Consider the following 13,309-nt stretch of genomic DNA (forward strand, 5'->3'; position numbering starts at 1 on the left):
GGAGCTAGGCGGGGGGGGGGGGGAGGGGAATGGCAGTCCGGAGACCCTGGGGTCAGATGTTGACTTTGCCATTTGCCGCGAGTGTGCCCTTGGGTGTGTCCCTTATCTCTGTGCCTCAGTTTCCCATTCTGTTCAGTGGGAGTAATATGTAAACCATCTCCCGGATTGCTGTGAAGGTAAAAAAAAAAAAAACAATAATGCCTACAAACTGCTTAATAGCTGTTAGCTAATAACTGCTCTTATTATCATTATTATTCACCTTGACGATGCAGTGGCTACCTCCAATACTCTCATGGAAGCTACATCAAAATTTTAAATACGACAAAACCATAGATGAGGGAAGGAAGAGCTCCCTTTACAGTCAGTATTATTGTCACTTTACTGCTTACCAGTGAGGTGGAGCAAATTTACATGTTTGTTGACTAGGTTTCTTCTCTCTTCTGTGAATTACTTTTTTGTACCCTCCCTCAAACATTCTATCCGTTTCTATAGTTGTTACTTATTTTTACACTTTCATTATATATTCTGGATATTGATTCTTCACCTGTTTCTCTGTCTGGGGCAGATATTTTCCCCTCGCCTGTGTGTCCAGAGTGGTCAGGCAGGGACATCCACGCTCTCGAAAGCCACAGTAACATCTGCAAATGTTATCGCAGGTGAATTGGGAAGTCGTAGAAGGGTATAGAGGACGTGTGTGATATCACCTGATTTACATTTTCAGGTCATCAATGAAACTGCTGCACGGGGTATGCTATAGAAGGAGAAATGGGTGCAGTGGGAAGACCAGTTAGGAGGCTGTTGCAATAAACCAGGTGAGAATGACGAGGGCATAGAGTGAGGTGGTGGCAATGGGGATGGAGACCAGGGAAAGATTCAGAATATACTTTAAATATGGAGCTGAGAGGACTTACTGATGCGAAGAACATGAAGGGTGGGAGGAAGGAAGGACTCATGGAAGACTCTTGGACTTGGAGCTTGAGCAGCTAACTGAGTGCCCTGTAGTGCACTCAGTAGGGTCAAGATTTTTGTGTGTGTGAAGAAGATCCAGAATTCCCTTTGGGGCATGTTAAATATCCGGTGCCTGCATTTCTGAGGTTAAAACTAGTAGAGCCTGGATTCCTGAGATGCCAGCCTTCAGAGACTCTGGAGGTGAGGGTTAGGAAGGGGGCTCAGGAATCTGCTCAGAAGAGAGAACATGTATCTAGCAGAGGCTGTGGGAAAAGTTGGCTCTAGGTACTGTCCGTTGTGCTGAACCCCTTTCACACGAGCCTGTCCGCGGTGCTGACCTCCCAACCAACAGGCAAACCTGCCCGTTGCACCGAGCCCCACCACGAGACCTGTCCTTGGTACTGAACCTCTTATTCCGGGGCAGACCTGTCCGTGGTGCTGAATATTATGAGCTGTCCCTGGTGCCGAATCTCTAGGCAGACTAGATGGCTAGAGTCTCTCTCTCTCTCTCTCTCTCTCTCTCTCTCTCTCTCTCTCTCTCTCTCTCTCTCTCTCTCTCTCTCTCTCTCTCTCTCTCTCTCTCTCTCTCCAAAGAACCCATCTGCCTAGGAAAAGCCCTGCTGTTGCTTGGAAACAAAGCTTTCTTGCCTGTGGGTAGCGTGGAATGAAAGCAAATGAAGGTAAAAACTACAAACTGCAGTGTCGTTTTTAAGAAGCAGCTTTGGCTCTTAGAAGGGCAGAGCCTGGCAACCATCTGATTCAAATTATTAACGCGGAGTTTCCAAAACATCTCTTAAGGGGATCATGAACAAAAAAATGGAACACAAGAGAAAGATGTACCCAGGATTCAAGATGATGGTTACCTTGGGTTGGGGGAAAAGGGAAGTGCTACATAGATATAAATGAGTTATTGGAAAGACACTAGTGTTTATACTGTGAGGCGGGGTCACAAAAATATATTACTGTAATTTGTGTTAATACAGTGTGGCTATATTTCATGCTGGCTTGAGTTAGAAACATTTTAGATCATGAGTATATTTTAAAATGAGAAGACTTGCAATTTTAAAATTCCTCAAAAATTAATACTTTCAATATGATCAATTGTGTAAATTGTAAACTGTGTTTGTTATTTTAATATCACTTTAGCTGGTGAACAGTAATGCTAACCATCTTTTTCTTAGGATCAATTTGAATTATACAAGGTCTTCAAGAATAAGGTTCTGGCATAAAATCTAACCAATCTGGAGCTAATGGATGAATAAATGAATATGTTCATTTGCCCCAAAGACCTGATCACTAGGTAAGCCACAACTGCTCCCATAATTCAAGAAACAGACATTAATAAAATACCCACTATGTTCTGGGTATTACAAAAGACACCCAGAATGCCCAAGGCATACCTTCTTCCCTTAAGAGGATGATTCCCACAACTCTTCGAGGGTCAGGAAGGTTTGGGGCTCTGGTTTGAGCTCTTTGATCAGCTATATCCACTGAAAGCCGACTCTTACCCACTTTCTATCCTTTTGTGGAGTTGTGTGGCACCAAGCAAGGACTCCTGTAAGTAAGGATCATCCCACAAGGAAATAATCAACTTCATTCTTTTAAAAAAACTATAGAGAATTAATCCCACTGTGTAAATGCATCTAGTTATTGTGTGCCTTCCCCCATTTGGCAGACTTTTAGGTTATTTTCAAAAGATGATCCTTTGGGAGCCTCAGACACATGGGAAGAGCCCCAAATTCAACTTGTAAATGGCACTGTCAGGATTTAATCCAGGGCAATCAGTTGCCAAAGATCTTGTTTTACTACTATTAAAAATTCTTCAGTTTATTCTGTAGGAAAAAAGAAAGTTGACTGAAATGAGAAAACTCACTTAGTCACCTAAATCCTTGAAGCATCCAGTCCCTTGGGGTGTCTGGAGTAAAATCATAAAAGAGCAGAGAGCTGCCACGTCTGCTTAGAGAAATACGTTCCTTTCTCCCCACGCCATCACACAGGGCTTTTCTGCTGTTTGACTGATCGAGTGACATTTATTGAGAGCTTGTTGTGTCCTCACTACAGCTGGGTATTGTTATTATCATCATTTTATAGAACAAAACAGGTCTTTGTAAACTGATATGGAAAGATCTCAATGATACATCATTACATCGAAAAGGGCAAGTTGCAGAAGCACTGATGTAGTCTGACATCACTTATAGGAAAATACACAAACACAAAATCAATGTCAGATGTTTTCTATGGGTGCATAGATGTGTGAAGACTTGCCAATTAAAAACATAAAAGGTATTTAAAAGAAAAAGCTCACAGGTTATCGAGTTTATCAGAGTTGCATCTGTTCATTCATGATAAAAAAAAAAGAGTAGTTTTATTATTATTATCACAGCCAGAAAGTTCATGACACATCTTCAAATCTCAGAATGACAAAAATCAAGGATAAAGATGTTTTTGCTTAATTAAGCACAGGAAGTGTTTAATTTGTTATTATTTGAGGACCAGGACTAGGCAGGGGGGCTCTGTTATATTCGGTTCATCCCAGGGTACAAACTGACTTTTCTTCCTGACTATGGCTTGCCATGAATGTGACACTTTTGTTTCCACGTATACTATTTATATAAAATAAATAATTAAAATCTTAAAAAAGAAACAAACTAAAAAATCCAAACATATTGACAATTTAAAAACATTTCAATACAGAGATTTTAGAATATAAAAAAGTGCACCTTAGCATCAATGAAATATGATATGTAGATTTAATTATTACAACTTATTCAATAACAATAGTGCATGTTTCATAATAAGAGGGTGATCCACATTTGGCATAAATTACGGGATAGGTAATATTAGCCAGGCTAATTCTATGAATAAAGCAAGTGAGGCTCAGAATCAGTGCATTCATTTCCAGATACGCAGACACAAATTACATCTATTTCTAAAGGCAGAAATACACAAGTAAATGAAAAGGAAAAGTGCCCCCCAGAATATTCTAAATTCACAACAGTCACTCACCTCTAGAGCAGAGACGAGTTGAGCAGTGAGATCAGCAGGAAATGTTGCTTTATCAATGTTTTGATCTTTAACAACAACAAAAAAAATGTGTTTACTTACTAATCTCCAAGAAATAAAGCAAAATAATAATTTTTAAAAAGAGATTTGGAGACAATAAGCCCCCTCTGAGAGATGAGATATGAATTGTCCTGCTGATCCCTGATTCCCAATGTCTGGCACACTGTTCTGATGACTATTAGACAAAATGGCCTGATTCACACAGCCAGTAAATAGTTGTGATTCAGACCTAAGGCAGATTGGCTCTACAGCATGCCATCATCCTACTCCACAACAGGCAACTCCTGAAGACTTCTCAGCAGTAGGAGAGACACCTCCTCCCCTTCTCAGTCTCTTATCCCCAGAGAGGGGGCTGAGGAATGGCGGCGTCAAGCTCCTTCCGCATTGCCCTGGGTGGCTACTGGAGTCCTCTTCTCTGAGAGAAAGGACCCGGATCCATTCTAGGGCACCCAAACTGTCTTTTCTTAACACCCTTGAGAACTGGTCGGTTGCCATGGAAACCCACATCACCCTTCCGCAGATCCAGACCACCAATAATAGGAAAGACAGACCTACTCTTCCATTGTTTGCTGGCCCTGTTAGGATTTGATGGGATGCGTGTGTGTGTGCAAGTGTGTGTGTGTGTGTGTGTGTGTGTGTGAGAGAGAGAGAGAGAGAGAGAGAGAGAGAGAAGAAGAAGAAGAAAGAAAGAAAGAAAGAAAGAAAGAAAGAAAGAAAGAAAGAAAGAAAGAAAGAAAGAAAGAAAGAAAGAAAACATACAACGTTTCTCGGAGACTTCAAAACAGAATGTGGTTGCCGGAAAAGAACCACCTTGATTTTTGTCATATATTCTTTTGTTCCTTTTGAGTTTTGTATCAAATAAGCTCTTAAATAAATAATGAATACATAAAGTAGAAAACTGGGTAATTTTTTAAAGGATTAGGATAAAACAAACAAATAAAAAGAATTTGTATACAATGTTGACATGAAATTTATGGTGGCTTAAAACTTCTTTTTAAAATCAAAGTCCTGTACCCACGTAGTTAAAAAAAAATCAAATAGCTCTGAGTGGCACTCCCACAGGAGGCAAGTTATCTTATTCACTATACTGTTCTGTAGGCTCGAAGGTTTTTGTCATTGCTTTTTGAAAGGTAGAGGGAGAGTCTCAGTTTCAGGTAGAGTAAGTACATTCTGCTCTGTCTCTCCCACAGAAACAATAAATTAGCAACCTGCAGAGAAGTAGGAGCTAGTTTCAGTATTAACCACCAACAGCTAGCACCTTTTTGACGATATGCAGGATGGGACAAGGCAGGGGTATGGATGAGGGTTGGCGGGGGGTGCCCTCAACCAGCAGTCATTTACGTGCTTTCATAGAAGCATGTCAATAGATTAACAATCTACAAAAGTAGTAGTGTTCCTTATACTACTATGTGTATATACACTATATGTATTAGTTACATAAATATGTATGTGTATATGTACTTTTTAAAAACACAAATGAGAGTGTACAATATGCACTCTTGTAAATTGTTGTTTTTCATTTAATGCTGTAACTCAGAGCCCCTCACATACCAGTATCGTCAACTCTTTCTCATCATTTCTTACCCAGACAAATCCCAATCTATTTAGCCAAGCTTCTAAGGACACATCCTTGATTGTTGCTCATTTTTCCTCTTCCAAGTTCCAGCAAGCTCTGGATTGAGGGGACATTGTCTGTCTCCCAACATCCACACAGCTGTCTTCTCTTTGCTAATGGGGGCTCTGCTCCAACATCACTTTCTTAGAGAGGTGCCCCCGCAACCGCTGAAGCTGAAGTACTCCTCCTTTCACTTTCTACCTCACCATGAGGGCTCCACAACACAACAGCTTTTGTTTCGCTTACTGCTAGATTGCCAGCACCTGAGACAGCGCCCAGCACAGCGGAAGTGCTCAGATATTTGTTGAATGAATGACTCCCTGTTCACCTCGAAGCCTCTTGTTGCTTGAGATTCCTGCTTATCAGACGATGCAGAAATTCTAGGTGTTCACATATTAGGCATCCACTTTCTTATTTCTTCGGGCAGCCCCTCCCCCACCACTAAGGGGAAAGAAAATAAATGACTCGGGTTCCTTTTAGATACAATTCCCTCCTCCCCAATTCCACACAAGTCTGTCACACTGACCTTTCTATGCCACACTGAATTCAGCAGTGAAAAATGCCAACTTCCTCCCTTTCTCCTCCACTTCTTTCCATCTCTCAACCTCTCAACCTCTCCGGGAAGCAGGTGACTGCCTATAAATATGCATTCCCTCTACCTTGGCAGCTCTTTAAAGAAACTAGGGCAAAAGGAAAATTCTCTCTATGAATGTTCAGGCTCGGGAAGTGTTTATTGGGAAAATGAGTATCAATGATGAAGAACATGTGCCAGAGCCAGCCGGCTAAAGTCAAACAGCACCTGAGTGGGGGAGTGAGGATTCAAGAAAAAACAGAGAGAAGAGATAGAGTCGGGAGGGCCCCCAGTAAATACTGAAGCAGCCCCGAGTTTATTTAGCACAGCATATTTATACCCTACAAAATGTGTGAGAAGCAAAACCCACAAGTAAGCAAACAAATGCTACATTTTCCCAGGAAGCCTGTGACTGTCTTAACATTCTCCCTTTTATGGCCAAGGACAGTAGATACTTTCCTTGAGCCCTAAGTGTACCTCCTCCTGTATCAGCAGATTAAACAGCTTTCCAACTTTGCAAAACATTCTGCTTTCTTGGCAGCTTCATACTGCCTAAAATGGCTTCTGACAGAGATGGAAAATCTAGAGCCTCCTGGTGGTGCCAGTGGGTGGCAGGTGTGTGTGTGTGGGGAGCCAGATAGATATAATTTCCAGCTAATATTTCTCCCTGGTCTTTGGAGACCAACAAACCCTAGAGAAACTTGTTCTGAGAAAAGGCATGAAGCATGGTTGCACTTAAACCTCACATCAATCTTAGGAAGTGATAATAAAATTATTATAATGATTACACATAAAAGAACCTCCTATGTGCCAGGAACTGTTTTATATGCTTCCTGGTATTACTTCATCTGTTCTTTATAACAACACTGTAAGGTAGATACTATCATGTCCCCATTACACAGATGATGAAACTGAGGTGCAGCAAAAATAAGTCACTTTCCCAAACTTTCTTAACAAGGGGTGGCAGTCCACCCCCAAAGCTATAGCCTGATGCTACCATTTGCCTTGTTGGTCAGAACCTAGTCACATACTCATACTAGGCTGCAAGGGCAACTGGGAAATGCAGCTAAACTTAGGGTCTAGCACTGTGAAAAGAGACAAATTTGGGGGAACAATGAGCAGTTCCCACCCACCTACCTCCCTTGAGCCTCTTAGGATCTTCCTAAGATCTCCAAACTCAGAAGTGAGAGCCACTCCCCATGATGGACCAGGAAGCAATTAAGACAGGTGTTCTTATACATGGGTGGTGGCAGTGCCCATTGAGAGGTCATTCTGGAAAGGCATATTGTTACCTATTGCTAACTGATGCTATCTCCAGGCAGATGGTGTCTCCAACATTCAGCTGGTGTCAGAGAATTGTTTGGTGGAATTGGTGTCAGAATCGGAAGGTGTAATATCCAAAATCCTACGGCATCCCTTCTGCCATATTCTATTGTTCAACGCAAGCCATAAGGACAGCACGGATTCAAGGAGTGAGAGAAAACAATCCAAAACAATATGTGATCATATTTAATATCCAAAAAGAGAAAAATTTAAAAACAAAAAGGGGGGGAGAAAGGAGTAATGAAAACAAAACAAAACAAAACAAAACAAAACAAAACAAAACAGAACAGCTAATGGGAAAAGGTAGTGTGAGTGCCTCCAGTCCTAAGACCTCCAGATGCCACCAGGGAGGTGACCACAGTCTTCAGGGCAGAAATTCTGCTCTGTTCATTCCTTCTCAGTGAGCTCGTGAGCTCCAGGATTTTCTAACTCAGGTCCAAGTAGAGACAAAAACACACCCACATCGTGCTACCCTCATCGTGCTGACGCTGTCCTGTGGCCTTTCCCAAATTTATTATCCCTCCTGTATTTAAATTACATGATATATGAGTCAAGAGTTTCTCAAGAGGCCTGGCACATGGTGGATGCTCAAATGCTCGCAGTAGTGTAGTGATTATGGACAGTGAGGGGCCCATCTCATAGATACATGGAGACAATTTGAAGGGCTGATCCAATACCACATCTCTGAATGTCACCAACTCCTGCCACCACAAAGATGTCTTGTTTATCCAGGCCTGGGACTGGAGAAGTTGGGGAGGGAGGGCAGGGAGCTGGCTTCAGGGGCTCACCCAGGAAAGACCGCCACCCATCTCCAGCATGGCATGTGGCACAAAGTAGTCGCTCCTCAAGAAATGTCAGCTGTGATTATGATGACCATCACTGTTATAGGACTGAGACTGATTTGGCTCAGGGTTTGAGGGCTGTGTAGGAGTCCCTAAGGCCACCCCAGGCGACGCGGTGACGGTCCTGTTTTTAGTCTCTTTCAGATTCAGAGTCCAGGCCTGAGCAGAACTGCCCATTGGAAGCTGTCCCTGTAGGAGTGCCCCTGGGCTGGCCCTGGAAGAACTGGGAGGGGACTGCTGCCGGCGTTCTGCGGCCGGAGAGGTCAGGAGACATTTAGAAAGGGTCCCTGAAGACCCTCAGCCAGGAAATGCAGAACAGAGAGAACCTCACAAGTGTGACTCATGCAGTTCCAATGGGGAGAGCCCCAGGAGAGCCCACAGTTGGCGCAAGTGCGGAGTGGCCTCCGTGCGGGCTGCTGAGCTGGTGCAGCACCAGAACGCGCATGACTAGGACAAGCAGTTTGCGTGCACGGAGAATGGAAAGGCCTTTAGCCAGCATGTCGGCCTCTCAGTGCACGCAGGTGAGCTGCCCTCCCTCTGAGCCAACTGTGGCCGCACATCCACAGGGACAAACCCTTAAAGTGCAAAGCTTCACCAAGTGCTCATCCCTGCTTGGCCACCAGCAGGCCCCCACGGGTGACAGCCCCCACACGTGCGGGGTATGCTGGAAGGTGTTCCACAGGAAGTGGGACCTGGTCTACCACCACCACACGCACCCTGGAGAGTGGCTCTTTGGGTGCTACCGGTGGGGCAAGGCCCTGGTGCAGAGTGTTATGGGGTAGGGGACAGGGTGGGGGAGTGGGCACACCAGAGGACGCACACAGGGCAGAGGATGTTCCTGAGCCTCCAGTTGGGAGGCGCTTCCCCAAGTCGTCTGCCTTGACCCTTCAGGAGAGGACCTACAGCAACAAGAGGCCCTGCCAGGGCAGAGCCTGTAGCAAGACCTTCATGCACAAGTCCACACTGGTCCAGCATGGCTGGATCCACACTGAAAGAAGCCTTGAGAGGCAAGGCCTTTGTGCCCATGGGAACCTCACCTGCTACTGCCAGATCCACGTGGCCCAGGAGGTGCCCCCTGTCCACAGTGGGGATGGCTCAGCCAGGGAGACTGCCCTTCTCCAACAAAATCCTCCAGATAACCGCCAACTGAGCTGTGGACAGTAGGTATGAGATCGTGGCCAAGTTTCAGCGGTCCCTCTTTGAGTTACTTAGGGACATCGAGAGATATCCACGAGACTAGTGCCACATTCCTGATAATTTTGTGAGGACAGGCGACAGAAGGGCCTGCTTCATGGGTGTACAATGCTTGCTTTCATGCTCTACTGTCACTGTCTTGAAATTCTTAATAATCTCTGAATGAACGGCCCCATAGTTTCATTTCTCATCAGGTCCCAAAAATTGTTGCCAGTTCCAGGAGAGAGATTGAATCTGGTGGGTGAGCCACAGCCCATGGGGCCAGGCCTGCTTTTTGTGGCCTGAAAGGTAAGGTGGTTTTTACATTTTGGAAGGGTTATAAAATAATATGAAAAGAATATGAGACAGAGAGGTGGTGTGACCTTCAAAGCATAGAATATTTACTATCTGGCCCTTCACAAACAAAGCTTACCAACCTCTGCAGTTAGTTATTTGTGGGACATCAAGACCTTTCTTGGATAGTTCTGGATAAGTCCCTGTGTCATCTCATGACCTCTCAGTGGTTCCGTCAGGGTGAGTTCCTCTGTGCTAAGTGGAGGGACTTGGGGGCAGGAAGGCTTTATTTTTTCATTTTTCTCCAGGCTTTAGGTGGTGCAGACCAGCCATGTCCTCGGCCCTGAATCTCACCTGCTCTGAGGCCACCAGGATCTGTGTGTCTGGCATTTTACCAAGAATGAAATAAACGTGATTTTCTGTTCAGTGGTTGCCTGATCTGCTACACAATCTGGGCATCTCAAGCCAAGAAGCTTTGCCCTCTCATCACTGTGGATGGCCTGATGCTGGAGCAGGAAGGACACTTGCCAAGATGTTTGACCTTTTTGTAGCTCACTGTTTACTCATTGTATTTGTTCGCTTGGGCTGCCATGGCAAAAAACCACAGTTCTGGTGGGCTTAAACAGCAGGAATCTATTTTTCTCATGGTTCTGGAGGCTGGAAGTCCAACGTCAGGGTGTTGGCAGGGGTGATTTCTCCTGAGGTCTCTCTCCTTGGCTTGCAGACAGCGACCCTCTCACTGCTTCATGTGTTTGTCCCTCTATGCCTGGTGCACCACTGATGTCTCTCTTCTCATAAGAACATCAGCATTGGATTTGGGGCCATCCATACAAACTCCTTTGACCTTGATCATCCCCTTTAAAAGCCCTATCTCCGAATACAGTTACATTTTGAAGTCACTGGGTACGAGGATTTCAACATGTGAATTTGGGGGAACATATCCAATCTACGACCTTTTATAACTGTAGCCATGTCTACATGGTTTGGCAAGCATGAACTGAGCACCACCTTGTGCTTTGTTTGGGTGTCAGGGAAGGCCAGCACCCCTCGAATTCTTCATTGTCCTTTCTTCCTGGTGTGGAGTTGGGCCTGGGATACAGCCATCCTGCTGGAGGCTACATTTCCTAGTTGCATCTAGGAGAGGTGTGGACCACACAGAGAGTGAGGAAAGAGATGGTCCAGGAAAGGTTAGGCCTTTGCCACTTGCCCTTTTCTGGAGGCCAACCCCTATGGCATCACCAGAGCAATGGGTTGAAGATAGTGGAGGGGGCCTGGCCTCCTGAGTCACCAGGTGAAGCAGATGTTCATGCTGACTGGCTGGAATAGCGTCCTAGGCCTGTGGGGTTTATTGCTGTATTTGGTCTGTGCTGACCCATGTCTGTGACCTCACCCATCCCCTCCACCCTGTGTGGGAGGGCGGGCATCATCCACATGTGACAGGGAGGTGCCAAGGAGCTCAGTAATCACTACCTGGTCAGTGGCAACACCAGTGACTGAACTTGGGAACCACTAAGCCCAGAGCATGCGGTTCTACACAGACTGCAGACCAGGTGTAGAATGCTTCTTCCTGCAAATGCAGTGTGTGTGGCCTCACTGTGCCTGGCCCAAGTAGCACTTATTAAAAAAATATGGTATTTGGTGCTGTTTATAAAACAGAGACATTGCACATAAAAAGTCTAGCTATTCAGCTTCATGACCTTGAACAAAGTATTAGAGCTCTGAGCCCTGGGTTCCTCAGCTGAAAACCTAGATAATAGTGCTCTGAATAGTAATTGATTACTTATTTATTAACAAATATTTTATGTATTATTTTATTATTGACAATAATAGAGCACCAGCATATTTATTATTGATAATAGAGCACTGTTATCTATAATAAAATAATAAGTAAAAATATTACTAAGGCTACAAATGAAGCATATATTGGATAATATGCCTGCTTGACTGAAAGCACTTTATTTTCACAAGAATTCCATCCAGCACATGGGCGACAGGATTAGACTGTGATCTGAGGGTGCACCATTCCCCTGTAACTCTAAAACAGCCCTCCCTGGGGGATTCCCTGCCATCTTGCTGGATTTCTGCCGAAGGGGCCTTCTCCCTGGCTCTAAGGCTATGGGCAGGAGCCCAGCCTCCCGGTTGACCATTCCCAGGCCAGGAATCCGGGGCGTGTGGGGCAAGTGGCCTCATATTCTGGAGCAGGTGAGCTCAGTTCCTAGGGTTCCAGTGGAGTCTCCCACAATGGGACAGTGTCCAGACAGGTAACAATAAAAGGAGGGGCCACCTCCATCCAGCTGGAGTATCCTGGCTCTGCTGCTTGGCCAAAGGCTGGCAGGCAGCCATCTGAAAACTCCCTGGAGCTGGGGCGACTGTTTATTAACCTTGCCTTTTATTTTCTGAGACTTTGACATCTTGGAGCCTTGCTGACCCTTGAGACTGCCCCTCCCAGAGCTGGCTAATTCCTAGAGACAGAAAACCAGGAACCTGTAAGCGTGTTTTTCAAATGTAAACCAACCCATCCCAAGCCCACAGCCCATCCCTCCAGTGGCAGGTATCAGACATCTCACAACTCAGGGGACCCCCTATGCCCCAGAACCCACTAAAGGATGCAAACCAGCAGATATTAAGCCTGCTCACCTTGCCTTCCCATTCCAGGGGGCTGTGGATACATAGCTGAGGGATCCAAGTCAGAGCCAGGTCTCCAGCAGGTATGTTAAATCTGGAATGCAATGGACTGGTACCTGGGAAGACTTGCTGCTTATTCAATCCAGTTGACTAGCATTGATTGAGTGCCTGCTGCTGAGTCATTGATTCAGCAAATGCTTACTGGGCACTGCTGTATGCCACACACTCTTCTAAGTCCTGGGGAAACACCGGTGAGCCACATCAACAAGGTCCAAAGCTCTGTCCTCATTCTAGTGATGAAAACAGGTGACAAAGAAGGAAGATTAGTATGGAGATGGACTGTGGTTTGCACACTGGAAAAATATGGGGGGGAGGCTGCAATTTCAGAGTGCAATCAGAGAAGGACATGTTTAAATGTGATCTTATAGTGTTAGGGTGCTCCAGAGAAACAGAAGCTACATTTTTCTTTAAACAGATATGTCTTATTATAAATCTCATGTCCTATTACATGTCTCTATCTTGTTATATATTTTACTTATATATCCTATTATATACCTTGTATATATATTATGTATACATATCCTATATATCCTATTATATACATATACTAGATATTACATATTATATATGCATTAAATATAGATATATAAGTATGTATATTCGAGTATATTTATGTACAAGTTCTACAGTGTTTGTTTAAATTAGCTCCTGACGTTGTAGTTCTGGCAAGTCCAAGATCCACAGGGCGGGCCAGCAGCCTGGAAACCAAGGCATGAGTTGATGCTGTAATTCTAAAGTAGAATTTCCTTCTTCTCTGGGAAACCTCAGCTTTTACTCTTAAGTCCCGCAAACAAT

Source organism: Rousettus aegyptiacus, unplaced genomic scaffold (assembly GCF_014176215.1).
Source record: "Rousettus aegyptiacus isolate mRouAeg1 unplaced genomic scaffold, mRouAeg1.p scaffold_m13_p_14, whole genome shotgun sequence".
In the NCBI taxonomy this organism is placed as follows: Eukaryota; Metazoa; Chordata; class Mammalia; order Chiroptera; family Pteropodidae; genus Rousettus; species Rousettus aegyptiacus.